This window comes from Anser brachyrhynchus (assembly GCF_964034855.1).
Source record: "Anser brachyrhynchus genome assembly, chromosome: 1".
In the NCBI taxonomy this organism is placed as follows: domain Eukaryota; kingdom Metazoa; phylum Chordata; class Aves; order Anseriformes; family Anatidae; genus Anser; species Anser brachyrhynchus.
In genome coordinates this window covers 37,543,518-37,557,933 of record NC_137694.1, presented here as the reverse complement: position 1 = coordinate 37,557,933, position 14,416 = coordinate 37,543,518, and the positions used below count along the sequence as shown (strand labels likewise).

The 14,416-nt window shown below is 43.2% G+C and overlaps 1 protein-coding gene and 1 long non-coding RNA gene across 19 annotated transcripts in view; both read left to right on the top strand.

Annotated features, from left to right (window-relative positions):
• GRIP1 (glutamate receptor interacting protein 1) overlaps positions 1 to 14,416 on the top strand; it is a 325,251-nt gene that overhangs the window by 67,090 nt on the left and 243,745 nt on the right. The window lies entirely within an intron of this gene.
• LOC308195334 overlaps positions 1 to 14,416 on the top strand; it is an 83,190-nt gene that overhangs the window by 53,024 nt on the left and 15,750 nt on the right. The gene's annotated exons all lie outside the window — the stretch shown is intronic.

Sequence of the window (14,416 nt, the reverse complement as noted above, 5' to 3'; positions counted from 1 at the left end):
GTAAGCTGTTTTTCCATCGAGTAATGTATGAAGCATCTCAAAAGGGTCACTATGCTAGCAGTTCTCTGTGTGCACAATGCATGCTGTTTGGTTTTTGTCATTGTTGTTGTTTTTTGTTGTTTGTTTGTTTTGTTTTCTTTTTAAGCAACATTTTCCAAGCAGGGCGCAAAGCTCTGTCCAAGGTAGATGCTTACAGATTTAATGGGGAAGCTGCACAGCCCCATTGCAGTCCAGTTGGCGAAGTGTCCAGTTAAGTGTGGTGAGCTCAGATCACCTCTTTGGGCTGGATTGGTGCTGGTCAGCGATCCTAAAAGTGCAGGCATGCTGAGCAGCAGGATGTGTCTGCCTACATCTCAGGTACCGAACTAGCGAGGTGGGGTCTGGCTGAGCCGAGCATCTCCGTTTCCATCCTTGCACTGAGGCAGTTGCTCTGCTGCAGTATTTGGATCCCTGAAGCAGACCAGTTGCGTTGTTGGTTGTGGAAGCTCCGTGAATGGTTTGTGGTTTATTAAACGGGTCAAAAGACTTTCCAGTTCATTACATTGAAGAGTACCTTGCATTCAGACTAGGCCTGAGGACATAAATGGGTAACCTATGTCACTTGAACTGGTTATTTTGTATGTACGTAACAAAACCATCTTTTGTTTTGGACAATATCCAAAAAACAAGGCAGGCTTTAAAACATTTATTTTGTCGTAAAAGAATAATAAGTAATGGACACCCTAAAATAGGAAAGCAGTGGGGTTCTAAATCTGCATCCACAGGCTGTGCGTTTTACTGCTTCTGTTTCATTACAAAGAAAGTGTCAGTCATAAAAATCCATTAATAATGCATGCCTCCAGGGACTAACGTTTGTCAGAACAAAGACTTGGAACAATGATTGTTTTTTCTCCCCTTCCCCTGCTTACTATATGGTTGGAAAGAGGTAGATAGGGATTGTATCTAAATCTGTCCCATCTGAAGTGGAGATAACAACAGTGGTTGTGAGGCTAAGCGTAAGTTGGAATGGCATCCTTTTCTGTGACTTGTGTCCAGTATCCTGCTACCTCTCGTAGTTTGATCTTGCTCTTGTCTCTTCCTGGTACATCCACCTACCTTTCAAGGTCCTGGGAACAGCCAGAAATCGTTTTGCTCTGCCGCCAACCACCCCTGCAGTATGGTGGATGTGGGAAATGGGGTGGTGGTTTTTGGAGTCTGGGTAAGGCTCTGCCTGGAAAACGCAATGAAAGAAAAGACAATTTATTTCTCATCAGTCCCAAAATTATAAAAAGGATTATTTTGGAAATGTAATTAGAAAATTAATTGCTTTTATGTTTTTCAAAGTGCTGTGCCTAGTTCCAACCATCTGTTCTTTACAAATGTAGGATTTTCATTTGGGCATTCTTGTAGTTGAAGAAATTGTTTATCTAGGTGACAGGTAAAGAAATTGGTTATCAAATTATACTTCTCTTTCAAAAGGGTTTCAGGGTAATTCATTTCTTCAGGGAAACATGTTTTCATTTTTTTTTCTTCTTGAATGAAGTAATTCAGAAAAAAATATTGATTTTAGAGGAACAGGGAAACAACATGTGAAAAAAAATCAGTTTTAATAAAATCAAAAATGTATTTTAGAATCTGTTCGCGCTGTAGAACAGAGGCAAAACTTGCCAGTCAGGGCATGGTCTTAATAAGTAGATTGTTGTTTTTCTCTCCTACTTTATTAGTAAATTATAAATGTCAGCTGAATTTTTGCTCATTATTTGAAGAGTAGATTTTGATTCAAAATTTAGAAGCAGTTCCTTAAGATTGGAGGAAAAAAAAATCATCTTATGAACAGAGGTTAAATTAAGAACAATAAGTCACATCCCTAGAATGTTTTTCATCTCAGGACCAACGCAGATCAAAGTGCCATTCTGAAAGATCTTTGTAGCATAGGGATAATTATTTTATTAATCAGACTTTGCACTTATGTCAGTTCTGCAGTTGGTGATGAAGGCAAAGTAAAACTAGGGTGTGAAACAGTAAAATATATTCTCTTTTGAAAATAAAGCAAATTTTGCCTGAACGTACAAGTAGCTTGGGGCAGGAATGTTAAGATCCAAATCTAAGTCCCTGAAAACCGTGCTGTTTAGCGTTTCACTGTGATGCATTATAGACTGAAGGACCATGTTATAAAGTTTGCCTTTTGTTTTGGTTCCAAGTTTTCCTCAAAGGTTTGTGAGTGTTCTTATCAAAGGTGCCGTTTATTGATACACTTCAAATGATGTGGTTCTTTCTAGAATGGAAATAATCACCCTTTCATTGCAAATGGATGTGAAATAAGCAGCTTTCAGGAATAAACACCTCAATTTTGCTTCAGTTGATTCTAGTTTGCAGCAGCTGTTTGTCTCTTCAGGCAAAATCATTAAGATAATTCACTTTGATTTCCTATACAACACATACTTTTAGAGTTACACCTTTGGATTCCATCGTTACCGAAGGGCTCAGTATGTCTGCAGTGATACGCATCCACTGTATGCTCTCGCCTGCAGTCTGTGGGCCTACAGCCTTCCCATCTCCTCGTGCTCATGGCTCTGTGACGTGGGGATGTGTGCTGCTGGGTTCACGCACGGGGCCGTGGGCTGCCCCGGGTGCTGAGTTGGGGGAGCTGGAGGGTCGGGAGTCTGGAGAGAGCAGGTGTTTGACCAGGAGCTGCGATCCTGGCACACGTCTGTCTGTCGTCGTAGCTGTGCTAACCGGGGGTTTGTCCTCCCAGAGACTGCTCTGAGCTCCGCTTCCAAACCCCTCGTGTACAGTGTGCAGCTGCCAAAGTCCGGGCTGCTCTCAGTGGGTTATCACCCATCTCCCTTACGAAGCCAAACCTACCTTCTTTTCATCGTAACCCATCCTAATCCCTCATTACTGGTGTTTATCAATTCCTGCTTGCTGAAGGAATGAAACGACTGCAGATGTTGGCACTGTGAGTTAGATTCGTAGAGGGAGACTTTACTACTGATTAGTGTGATATCAGGCTAATGGGGGAGCTTCTCAGAGTTAAGCTTATTTTTATGGTTTGCTTTCATAAGATGGGATCTTATTTCTGCACCAATCCTTATCTCGGTACTGGAGAGTTGCCATTTGCTCAAATAGTGGCTCATAAAGCATAAAAACTGTTTCATAAATCTTCTCATTTGCTTCGTTCTGGGTACTTGTTTTATGACAATAACTAACCTTTAAATAGATATTTACGGCAGTGGGCAGGAAGTCAGTTGTGGTATTATTGCCACAGGGACAGAGAAGAAGCCCGTTGATTCCTCACTTGAATTCTGTGTGAGGGAAGAGAAGTGAAAAGAAAGAACCAGGGCTGCAACCGTAAAGAGAAATGTGAGTTTGGGAGTATTTGACCTTTATGTCATGCAGCGTGTGGCAGAAGTGGTGTAATGGGGTTCCTTTAAAAATTCATAACATCACTACTCGGAGCAGCAATTTGTCAGCTTCTGAAGCCAATATGCCTTCTCTTGTAAGCAGTCTTTGTGTCCCCTTCCTAAGCAAAGGTAAGCAGTGCCTGAAGGAGCAGGGGCACACAGTCCATCTCTCAGGGCTTCCCTTTTTGAGGAGACCTTCAGAGACTGAATGTACACCTGAAACCAGGTTTTTGACAAGCTGGGAGCTTAATGTCCTGCTGCCTCTGCATCGTGGCCTTCACGTTGGATTCCTATTCAGGAGGTGCACGTGTTTAAGGAGAAAACCTGTAATGCTTTGTGTTCCCCATTAATCGGGTAGCACAGGGGGAAGCATTGTCCTGGTACGCTTCAGCAGGCCTTTTGCTGTCTTCAGGGAAAATGCTGCTGCTGTTGCTGCGCTGAGGATCCTGCCAACGAAGCTGCGTGGAGATCTCAGTGTTAATAATACGAAGGCGATAAGCCCTTGAGATTCAGCTCTGTTGCTGCTCTCTCCGGCTTTAGTGAGGAGCCACCGGTGTATCTGCTGCGACTTCAGAGCTGCCTCAGCATTACTTACTTGCGGAGTTTTCACGGGAGCTTGGGACTGCAGGTGGTGTCCTTGCAAATGAGATGGATTTGCCTCCTTCTCCTCTGGACTAATTTTCACCCCAGTTCACCTACCAGTTTGATTTTCATGTGGCTCTCCCCAGAGTATTAACCAGAAGATTTCTGGGTAAATATCTATGTGAATAAACTGTTTTAGACTCAGTGTTCTTCCTGGCTCACCAAAAGCTGATAGCACAGAGCTCTTTCCCCAGTGGGATGCTCATGGAGTTCTGGGAAAAAATTAGAAAAAAAGAAAAGTGTCATTTACAGCTGGAGGGAATTCTGTGTCTCTGTGTGGGCCACTGTAGTTTCAGGACTGTATGTGCTTTTACAAATCTAGAGTTAATGGAAACAAACGATTGCTTTCCAGATTTGGTGGCTTTGGAATATATGAGAAGTAAACAACTCGTTCAGGTTGGTGAGTCTCTGATAGAGAACTCAGTTTTGTCTGTAACATGTAGCCCAGGTGAATTTTTGAAGAATGGTATTATCTTTCAGAAACAAACAAACAAACAACAACAAAAAATCACAAAAAACACAACAACCTAGAATTCTACAGGCACCCCCCCCCCAAACACATCAGATGTGAACTGGAAGCGGTGAAGTCAGGGTATTTGTAAATACCATAGTAGCAAGCATATGAAGAAAATTAGGAGGATGGCAAAAAAGGATTTTTCTTTTTTCTTTTAAGAAATAAATGGAGTTGGCTGATGCTGCTTGCAGTGCTTGCAGACTCTTAAATAGTAATGAATATAGTCTATACAAGGGAGAATTGCTTTGGAGTAGAGGGCTGGTGTATCAGATGTACATGATCTAATTTTCCTATTTTCCTTTTTTTTTGGGGTGGTCCTTTGGGGACCCAGGAGTTAGACTTGATGATCCTTGTGGATGGATCCCTTCCAACTCAGATATTCTATGATTCTATGTATCAGTGTGAGCTTTTGTGTGAAAACAATGATGGATGAGTTCAGCTTTGGCGGATTTTTTTTTTTTAATTTTATTTTAATATATATGTGTGTACTTACCCACACATATGTATATCTAGTAGAAATTAAATTAAAAAAAAAAACACAGCACATTGCTTTTGATCACTTAGGGCCTCATTCTACTGCCGTTGATGACAGAAATCACAGGATCGTTCTCTGAACAGGTTTGTTTGGATTCTTTGTGTTCTAGTATAGCTTCTATACAGATTTCTTGGACGAAGGCTGAAGTCTTAAGTTTTTAGTACCTTCAGTTTAATATTAGAAACCTCCAACTTCTTTTGGAAACTTGTGCTCTGGTTTAATTGCTTACTTGTAAGCTCTAACTTTAGAGTGACACGCTTCAGCCATGTATAAAGGAAATCTTTACCAGGCAAACAAGGCTGTTTGAAAAGGAAAGAAAAAGATGTATTTTTCTTTTTCACAATCCCCTGCAAAAAATGTTCTCCTCAAAACCTCAAACGTTTACAAGGCTTTTTTTCTTCCTTTTTTTTTTTCTTTTTTTCTTCTTTTTTTTTCCTTTTTTTTTTCTTTTTTCTTTTTTTCCCAGGATGTTTGAAAACAGCGAGGAATTACTGATTTCTCATCTATGAAGTTTAGTAGAAATGCCCTTAGATATGGCGGGTGAAAAGTCAGGTGTTGCTGGTATTGTTTCATGCAGTCTTTCCAATGACAGCCTTGCAGCAGTGCACAGTGGGCTTTATGTGGTAGATCGGGAGCTGTGGTGAAACTCAGCTTGGAGGACAACTGAGGTGATAATTTGGGAGAAGCAAACAAATGTTTAGGTGCTAATCCGAAGGCATGAAGTCCTTTTATACAGACCTTCAGCTCATCTCTCCCAGCACTTGATTTCTTCCTGCAGATCTTACTTTGACAGCACATTTCTGTGGCTGTGCAGGATGCCCTCCCCATCCCCGGGGGTGTTTTGGAGGCACCATGGATGGTCACGTAGATGGTATCCAGCAAGCCTGTGGTCCTTCTGCAAGAGCAAAGCCCTCCGAGAAACCCAGGTCTCACGTAGTGCAACTTTCTGGGGGAAATGGCCGTGTGGGATCTGCTCTGTTTTCCTGTAAGCACCAGGGTGGTTTCTACCCATGGTGCCATATGTCTCTCTTTCATGTATTTTGGCCCGTTCCTGTGCTCTCCCCCAGCTGCACCTTCTTCCTTCCCTGCGAGGGCAGCTCCCCCAGCCCTGAGCAGACGTGTCCTTTTCTTATCCTGTGGCAGCTGCCCTCTGGAGGTGGCCATGTCCTTCCCCTTCCCTCCTTACCTTCCCTGCTTTGTTTTCTCCCTGCTCTGCTGATTTTAAGAGTGAAGAAAGCACCTGAGTCCAGAGGAGACACTGGGGAACGGGTCAGGCACAAGCTCCTGCCTGCTTGCGAAGGGCTTTTGCAGCGACAGGGCTTTCGTCTTTTTCTGAGCCACACGCCGTGACTTTCCTTGATGCTGCACTTGAAAGTCCTTTGTGCAGTCCTGGCTGAAAGCTTTTGGCAAGTTAGGACCATTATGCAGGGTGGTGGCAGCCCACCAGAAATGCACTGAATGATGATCCCTGTCCCACGGAAGCTCACGGAAAATGCCGTGCGCGGGGGGCTCGCACAGTGCCCCGTCTTGGCCGCCGGCTTTTCGGCAGCAGCGTGCTGCTCCTCGGGCTGTTGGCCACGTGAGTTGCCCGCACTGATGAGATGTGACTTGGCAGGCAGCTACTGGTGCTTGCATCGAGTTTGTCACAGGCAGTGTGCCTCACCGCTAAGCAGGCGCCCCAGCCTGCTCGGCTATCGCAGCGGGCAAACGGAGTGAAAGGAGTAGGAAGACAATACTTGTCGTGTGACGGTTTGTGTATAAGCAAAGGTAGATCGAGGCACATAGTGCAATTAATGTGTTGAAGTCTATAATTTTAATTGTAGTTCATGCTTGTTATGGATCCGTGCATACCGTCCCTCCCACATTTGCCACCTTTTCTTCATCCCTGAAGATCTCCGCTGGGCCGTGACCCTGGTTTTGGCAGAAACGTCATCTCTGACTTGTTGCTTGTGGTTCACTTGGTGTCTTGCTACCCTGAACACCCTTGTGATCCCAGTAGCCACTCCTAATCAAACTGGCAAACGAAACACTTGAGGCATATGTAGTAGTAACTACAAGGCCGAAGCCAAGCAGACGAGAAGACAGCCATGGCCAAACCAGAACATGCCCAGGGAATGGCGGAGCAGGCATCAGAGAGAAGGGAGATGTTAAGCCAGCAGTGGAGAAGCCCTTTCTTCAAATGTATTGGTGCTATTTTAATGCATCATTGACTTTTTTCTGTGTATTACAGGAAAGCATGTGTTTGCAAGCCTAGTAGCGGAGTTTAGAGCTGTTGTGTTTATACCAAAATGAAGAACATCAGACATTGTGGTTAATTTAAGTTTAATGTATTGTGTAACCAAACATTTGGAACAGAGGTACAACCGCTACCTTCCCATTTTAGTAAGTCTCTCAAAATACAGCATGCTCTCACTTCCTCAGTCTTTTAAAAACTAGATTCCTATCCAGAAGTCACCTTTTGAGTTTTAACTATAAGCTTCTTGGATCAGTCTGAGCTGTGCTTTTTTCTCTTTTTCTTTTTTTTTTTTCTGTTTGCTTCTCGGGGTCATAATCACCACTTGCATCTTCGATACCTATGAAAGAATGAGGGGAGCATTAAGAACATAGCAAGGGGCTGTGTGGTTGTTGGATGGTCAGGTATCATCTTTCAGGAAAACAACATTAAGTGACAGCGCTCCTATTTTCTTGCTAGAGCAGATTCATGTGTATCTTTTTTTTCCCCCGTTTTCTTGAACAGTTCTCCTGGATTTTGTATCTATTGTGTCTAAACTCAATTTATAAGGATGTATCAGAACTTCATCTTTTTGGTTTTTTAAATTGGAAAAAATACAACTTCTAGGAAACTTCAAAGCATCTCCCAGTACAGGTATTTTTAATATTTTTGATCATTCTTTTTCCATAAAGTTTTCTGTTTGCTTGTTTTTACGCAGAAGGCCTTATATTGAGCTAAACAAGTACCAGGAATTTGGTTATCAATATTGAAATCTTTGATTTGTGGTCTGCTGAATTTGAACAGAATCTGCCTGGACTGGTGCAATGTCTTGTGGGACTTCTCATTCAATAACTGTGACCTGATTCTTCATGGCTGGACTCATATTTTGGCTTGATTTTGCTGCACTCCCTTGTATGATGCACTTTTGTGTTCAGTGTAGCCAGTCCCATGGCTGTAGTCTGGCCTTGAAAAATACTGTCAAAGGTAGAATGGGGTGTGAAGCATTTGAACTGCATCTCCCAGTTTGTATGTGGACGTGCTGGGGGGTTCAGTGTTGAAGTAAACTTAAAGAAGACACTTTGGAGAAGGAGGTAAAGACTGATGAACCTGGGATGAGAAATTTCTCTGCGTGTTCTGTGGAGGAAGGCAGAGCCATCTTGGTTCAGAGCAGGTCAGGTAAATGCCTGCTCTGACGTTAGGCCTAGTGGTGGAGGTGTTCTCCTGTATTAGTCAACGCAGAAAACAGTCATAACTGAACTTATTCTTGCTAAATAAAGTTATTATCTAAACTAAAGCATCTTTCCACTCTATCAGAAGTCCGATGAGGTGGACAAAAATAAAATCAACAGTTTCTATTTCAGATATTTCTTTGATCAGGAAGTTACTCACTACATCATTGTTGGAGAAACACATTCAAGCTAGCATTCTGCGGAGTGCAACTATTTAATAGTTGGCTCTGATGTTACTGCTTCATATTTTTAATGACAATTCTGTATTTATTTTTAAATGCCAAGACCCATTTAGTAAAAACGAACTGCTGGTGTGCTTTTTAACTAAGATGCTCATGGATTTTGCATAAATGAGATGGTGGTTGCGAGGTTTAGCTCTGCAAGAGCAACTGTGATTGAAATTTTTGCAAAAGATTTTTTTTTTTTTTTTTTACTTTGGTAAATGAGTTTCTCCAACAATGATGTAGTCAGTAACATCTTGATCAAAGAAATATCTGAAATAGAAACTGTTGATTTTATTTTTGTCCACTTCATCGGACCTCTGATAGAGTAGAAAGATGCTTTTGTTTAGAGCCTATTTTAATTTTAACAAGAATTTAGGAAAACATCTCTTAGTGATTGTCACCTTTTTCACTATCAGGAGGGGACAGTATGTGTGACCTACTGGAGAATTTCTGCTCCTGTCTGAGAGTGATTAATTCTGTGTGTGGGCTAAGCAGATGTCTTGGCTGGCAGAGAATGAAGAGAGAGCTTGGTCCACCATTGAACAAATATTACATACTTACGTTAAGGCTGCATTGAAGGAATTTTGCTTGATATTTCTAAATGTTGAATATTTTGGCTCCTAATTAATCAAGCCTCGAAGAAGTCCTGGAAAGCTGGGCATTCCCAGAGCCAAAAATGCAGGGCAGCTGAGGAGACCCTGCTAAGCCAGTTGCCTGCGGGACACCTCTCGGCTAGTGACAGAGATGTGGTCACCTTCTAGCTGACACACAGTGGCATCAGAGCAGATCTGCTCTGGCTCCTGAGTGAGGCTGGAGAGCCTTCAGTGCCCAGGTGGGCTTCCTGACTGCGAGGCCTGTGCGTGGGACGATGTGTCCCCATGCGACCAAGAGGTCTGCGTGAAGACACACCAGCGAATGCTCTCGTGTTCCCCTGGCTTTATTCCCTCAGCAGTTCTGATGAAATTTGTAATGCTCTTTTCCTTCTTCTGGTTCATAATTCATACAGTAAGAAAAAATTCAAAAGCCAAAGTAAAAGTTTCATTGCCTGATGATTTCTGCCTGATAAGTTATGCAGGTGTGCATGGGGATCCTGCTACGTTAAGTTGTCTGGGCACATTTGCAGTGCAGGACAGGGGAGGCAAGCAGGGAGCTGTGCGTTGCTCAGACATGACAGTGGCTGGCGGGCACTGCCTTAATGGAGGCTGGTTGCTTCTGTGTTAGATCAAAGCATTCCTGGACAGGTCCAGAACAGGATTGTCAACCAACAGTTCTAGTTTAGAGTAAAACTTTCTGTTTAAAAATTCCTTCTATCCCAGCAGAAAATGTCTCAACCTATTGATAACACGCTTGGGTTTGCATGTACCATCACAAAAGCTTCACTTCCCAGCACAGGGGTTGGCTGGGGCCTGCCTTGATGAGCCTTTCCTGCTGTAAGTTGCATGTAGGTTCGTTTCATAAGTTCTGATTGATTTGCATCTTAATTCCTGGTAAGAAAGCTGTTTGACTTTTGGGGATGAACCTTTCATCTCCATTGCATTACAGTTTAATATTCCTTTGCAAGTTAGTTAGGCATAATAGCTGTTTTTTTGCTGGTGGCATTTCTGCAGTAAGCCATATGCTTCCTTTTTCCATTTCTTTCTCTCTCAGTGCCCATTTTTGAGGTCAGAAGAGTTTAAATTGCTTCTTTTATGTGTTTACCTGAATCTACAAGTATATGTCATCATTCTGTTCTGTGTCCTGATACGCAGAACGCCACTTACATTGCAAAGCTATCCAGGTAACTCTATCCAAGTAACTTTTTATTTTTCAATGGTTTTGGGAATCTGGAGGGGTCCCAGTTGACTGGAAGCTGGCAAATGTTGTGCCAGTTTTCAAGAAGGGTAAGAAAGAAGACCCTGGTAACTACAGGCCTGTCAGTCTCACATCAGTGCCTGGTAAAATTATGGAGGAGATTATCCTGGGAGTTATTGAAGTGCACCTGGGAGACGATGCAGTCACAGCCACCATGGGTTCATGAGGGGTAGGTCCTGCTTAAAAAATTTAATTTCCTTTTATGATAAGATCACCCATCTAGTCGATCAAGGGAAGCCAGTTGATGTAATCTTTTCGGATTTCAGTAAAGCTTTCAGCACGGTTTCTTATAGAATCCTACTGGACAAGATGTCCAGCATACAACTAAACAAAAACATCATAAGATGGATGAACAATTGGCTGACAGGTAGGGCTCAAAGGGCTATGGTAAATGGGGCTACATCAGGCTGGTGGCTAGTCACCAGTGAGGTCTGCCAGGGCTCCATTTTAGGGCCAGTTCTTTTCAACGTTTTTGTAAATGATTTGGATGTAGGACTAGAAGGTGTTTTGAGTAAGTTTGCTGATGATACTAAACTGGGAGGAGCAGATGACCCTGTCGAAGGTGGAAAGGCCTTGCAGAGAGATCCGGACAGATTGGAGAGCTGGGCGATCACCAACCGCATGAAGTTCAACAAAAGCAAGAGCCAGGTCCTGCACCTGGGACGGGGCAACCCTGGCTATACGTACAGACTGGGCGACGAGACGCTGGGGAGCAGCCCCGCAGAGAGGGATCTGGTGGGTTTGGTTGATAGCAAGCCGAACACGAGCCAGCAGCGTGCCCTGGCAGCCAGGAGGGCCACCCGCACCCTGGGGTGCATCAGGCCCAGCACTGCCAGCCGGGCGAGGGAAGGGATTGTCCCGCTCTGCTCTGCGCTGGGCGGCCTCACCTCCAGCACTGTGTGCGGTTTGGGTGCCACAGTATAAGGACATGAAACTGTTGGAGAGTGTCCAAAGGAGGGCTACAAAGATGGTGAAGGGCCCAGAGGGGAAGACGTATGAGGAGTGGCTGAGGGCACTGGGCCTGTTCAGCCTGGAGAAGAGGAGGCTGAGGGGAGACCTCATGGCGGCCTGCAGCTTCCTCACGAGGGGGAGTGGAGGGGCAGGCGTTGATCTGTTCTCCTTAGTGACCAGTGATAGGACCCGAGTGAATGGTGTCAAGCTGCAACAGGGGAGGTTCAGGCTGGATATCAGGGAGAGGTTCATAGAATCACAGAGTCATAGAATATCCTGAGTTGGAAGGGACCCATAAGGATCATCAAGTCCAACTCTTGAGGTTCTTCACCGAGAGGGTTGTCACACACCGGGACAGGCTCCCCAGGGACGTAGTCACGGCACCAAGCCTGTTGGAGTTTAAGAAGCGTTTGGACTGTGCTCTCAGTAATATGGTCTGAATTTTGATTTTTGGGTAGACTTGTGTGATCCTGACAGCCCCTTCCTCAAAAATCTGCCATTCAGGTCATCAGGTGCAGCTACTGCTTCAGACAGACTTCTCTGTTCTTAACAGATCCTTAGTCTGAAATTCCTGTCCTCAGGTTGAAGATCCTTTTAATATAATCCCATCCCTGTTCTTAGCCATCAAGAAACTTAAAAGTACACTTTTTTTTTCCTCCATCTCTTCTCTTTTAGGGGTGGTTTTATATAACCACCAAGGACAGGATGGATATGCCTGTGTGATAGAATTACAGTTAAAAAGATGAAAAACAAGAAATCATGCCTGAAAGCTTAAAATAGTCTCAAAAAAAGAGGAAAAAGAAAAAATGGCAATATAACTTTCAAACAAATATTTTTTCCTATACCATATCCTTTTTTCCCTGACAAATTAATTCTTTTTGACAGACTTGGCAAGTGAGCAAGTGTCTCCAAGGCAGACACTGAAGCTGCTTCATGAATTCGTGTTACAGTTTTTCTGATATTGTTGCTCTGCTCAGATGGTATTTTTAGCTTTATTCACACCTTGCTTTAACATTTTTGTGAGTAAGATCATTTTGTTACCCAGTCCAAACCAAGTTGCCACTTAGTTTTTGCCAGCATTATTGTTGTCATGTTTTCCTTGAAGCAATGCTTGCAGGAAGGAGGCTTCCTAGAAGGAAGCTCTGATTTCAGAAATATTTAGATAACAATCTTACTCCAGAGCTCAGACCTTTCACATTGCAATTTTATGATATATTTTTTAATTGGAATCCTTTGTTGAGAGAAGTGTAAAATATATTACTTGGCTGATATTTAATTTTTTTATTTATTATTATTTTTTTGTCACACAGCTTTCCTCACAGAATATGGTTTTGGATCAGAAGTTTTAGGTGGGAACAGTTAAGATCCTTCCCTGACCTGTTCACAGTTCTGTCTTGTGTGTAGGAATGTTGAAGGGAATATGTTCTGGTCTAGGAGGGTATTTAGCAGCAAAGATAAAAGCACATTAAAAGTATTTGTGCAAGGTGGAATTTCAGAAAAAATAACTTTTTTCTTTTCAATTGCTAGTAGCACAGTACTATGTTTCCTGTAAACAGTTTCATCGCAGGCACGTGAGTCTCCAGTTTTCCAGCATCTCAGTATCTCCATCCTCTGCAAATTCCTCTAACTGATTAGCAAACAGTAACAGATCACAAAGCATCATCACCACTTGCCTGAGAAAGCAGGGTATGTAAGTGTTCTCCTGGGGTGTATTAGACCTTAGAAGAAGGAAAAAGATGCAAACAGGTAGGATATGCAGAGAAAGGTTCGGTGGTACAGACCCCAGCTTTTCCCCAGCTTTGCAATTCATTTTAGGTGTTGTTTGCTCACATCCTTGTCAAAGCCAAATAATGAGGAAAAAAAATATATGAGGAAAATATATTATCCTCAAATAATGAGGAAAAAAAAAATATTGGAGTATTCTGTCTCAGCAATGCATCCAGTTTGAATGTTAAGCACTCCTTTATCTCTCTGAGCAATAGACTGCTGATTGCGTCCAAAAGTGTCAGATGCCTGAAAATTGTTTTTGAATAGTCCTTCCTCCACTGAGGAAGCACAGACAATTTTAGCAGCAGCTGCTCTGTTTTCTGCTAAAATCCCAGCCCTTACTTAGGTTTCTGTCTTGCATGAGTTAGTTCTGCCTTGCTGCCCATGGCGTAGCTCAGCGTAGGCGCAGCAATTTGCCCTGTTTGGTGATGGTGCTCCTCTTAGTGCTCCTCTTAGTGCTTGCGTGCTCCTCCATTGCTCCTCTTAGTGCTTGCGTGAAGTCCCTGCTGATTTTACCTGAAGTTGTTCTTACAGAGCAAGAGCCAAGGAAGCAAAGAAAATGAATCTGCTTCGAAGACCACACTGAAAATGACTTGAGAGATTTGAATTGGGCAGCCTCAATAGAAGTTGAGGAAGAAAAAATTCTACTCAAGAGGATGCGATAATTGAGAATTTCAGGTCTTTTTTGCAAAGAGCAGGTTGAATTGTGTACGTCAGCTGCAGTGGCAACAGAGAGAAAAATAAGAGAAAATTAATTTAATATAGTAGGTTTCGATGTTCCTTCCAAAATGACTGCAGTCTAATAACAGAGGATGTCTTTTCAAGTGGCAGATGGCCATATTAAAACCACAGCTGTGTCGCCATTTCAGAATTTCTATAAGGCACACGAGAGGAGGGGCCAGCTGCCTATAGCAAGGGCAGCGGACTCTTGCAGAAAAGCTTATTTTTTACCTGGGTCTGATCCCTGACGTGGTTTGGGGTGTGACATCCTAGATGGTTCTCCCAGTTGAGCAAACGGTGGTGGGACGAGAGCTGCGGGGAGGCAGCGAGGCACTGGGGCTGCTCCCCCCAACATTGGCACCCTCAGAAGCACCTGTGGAACCAGGGG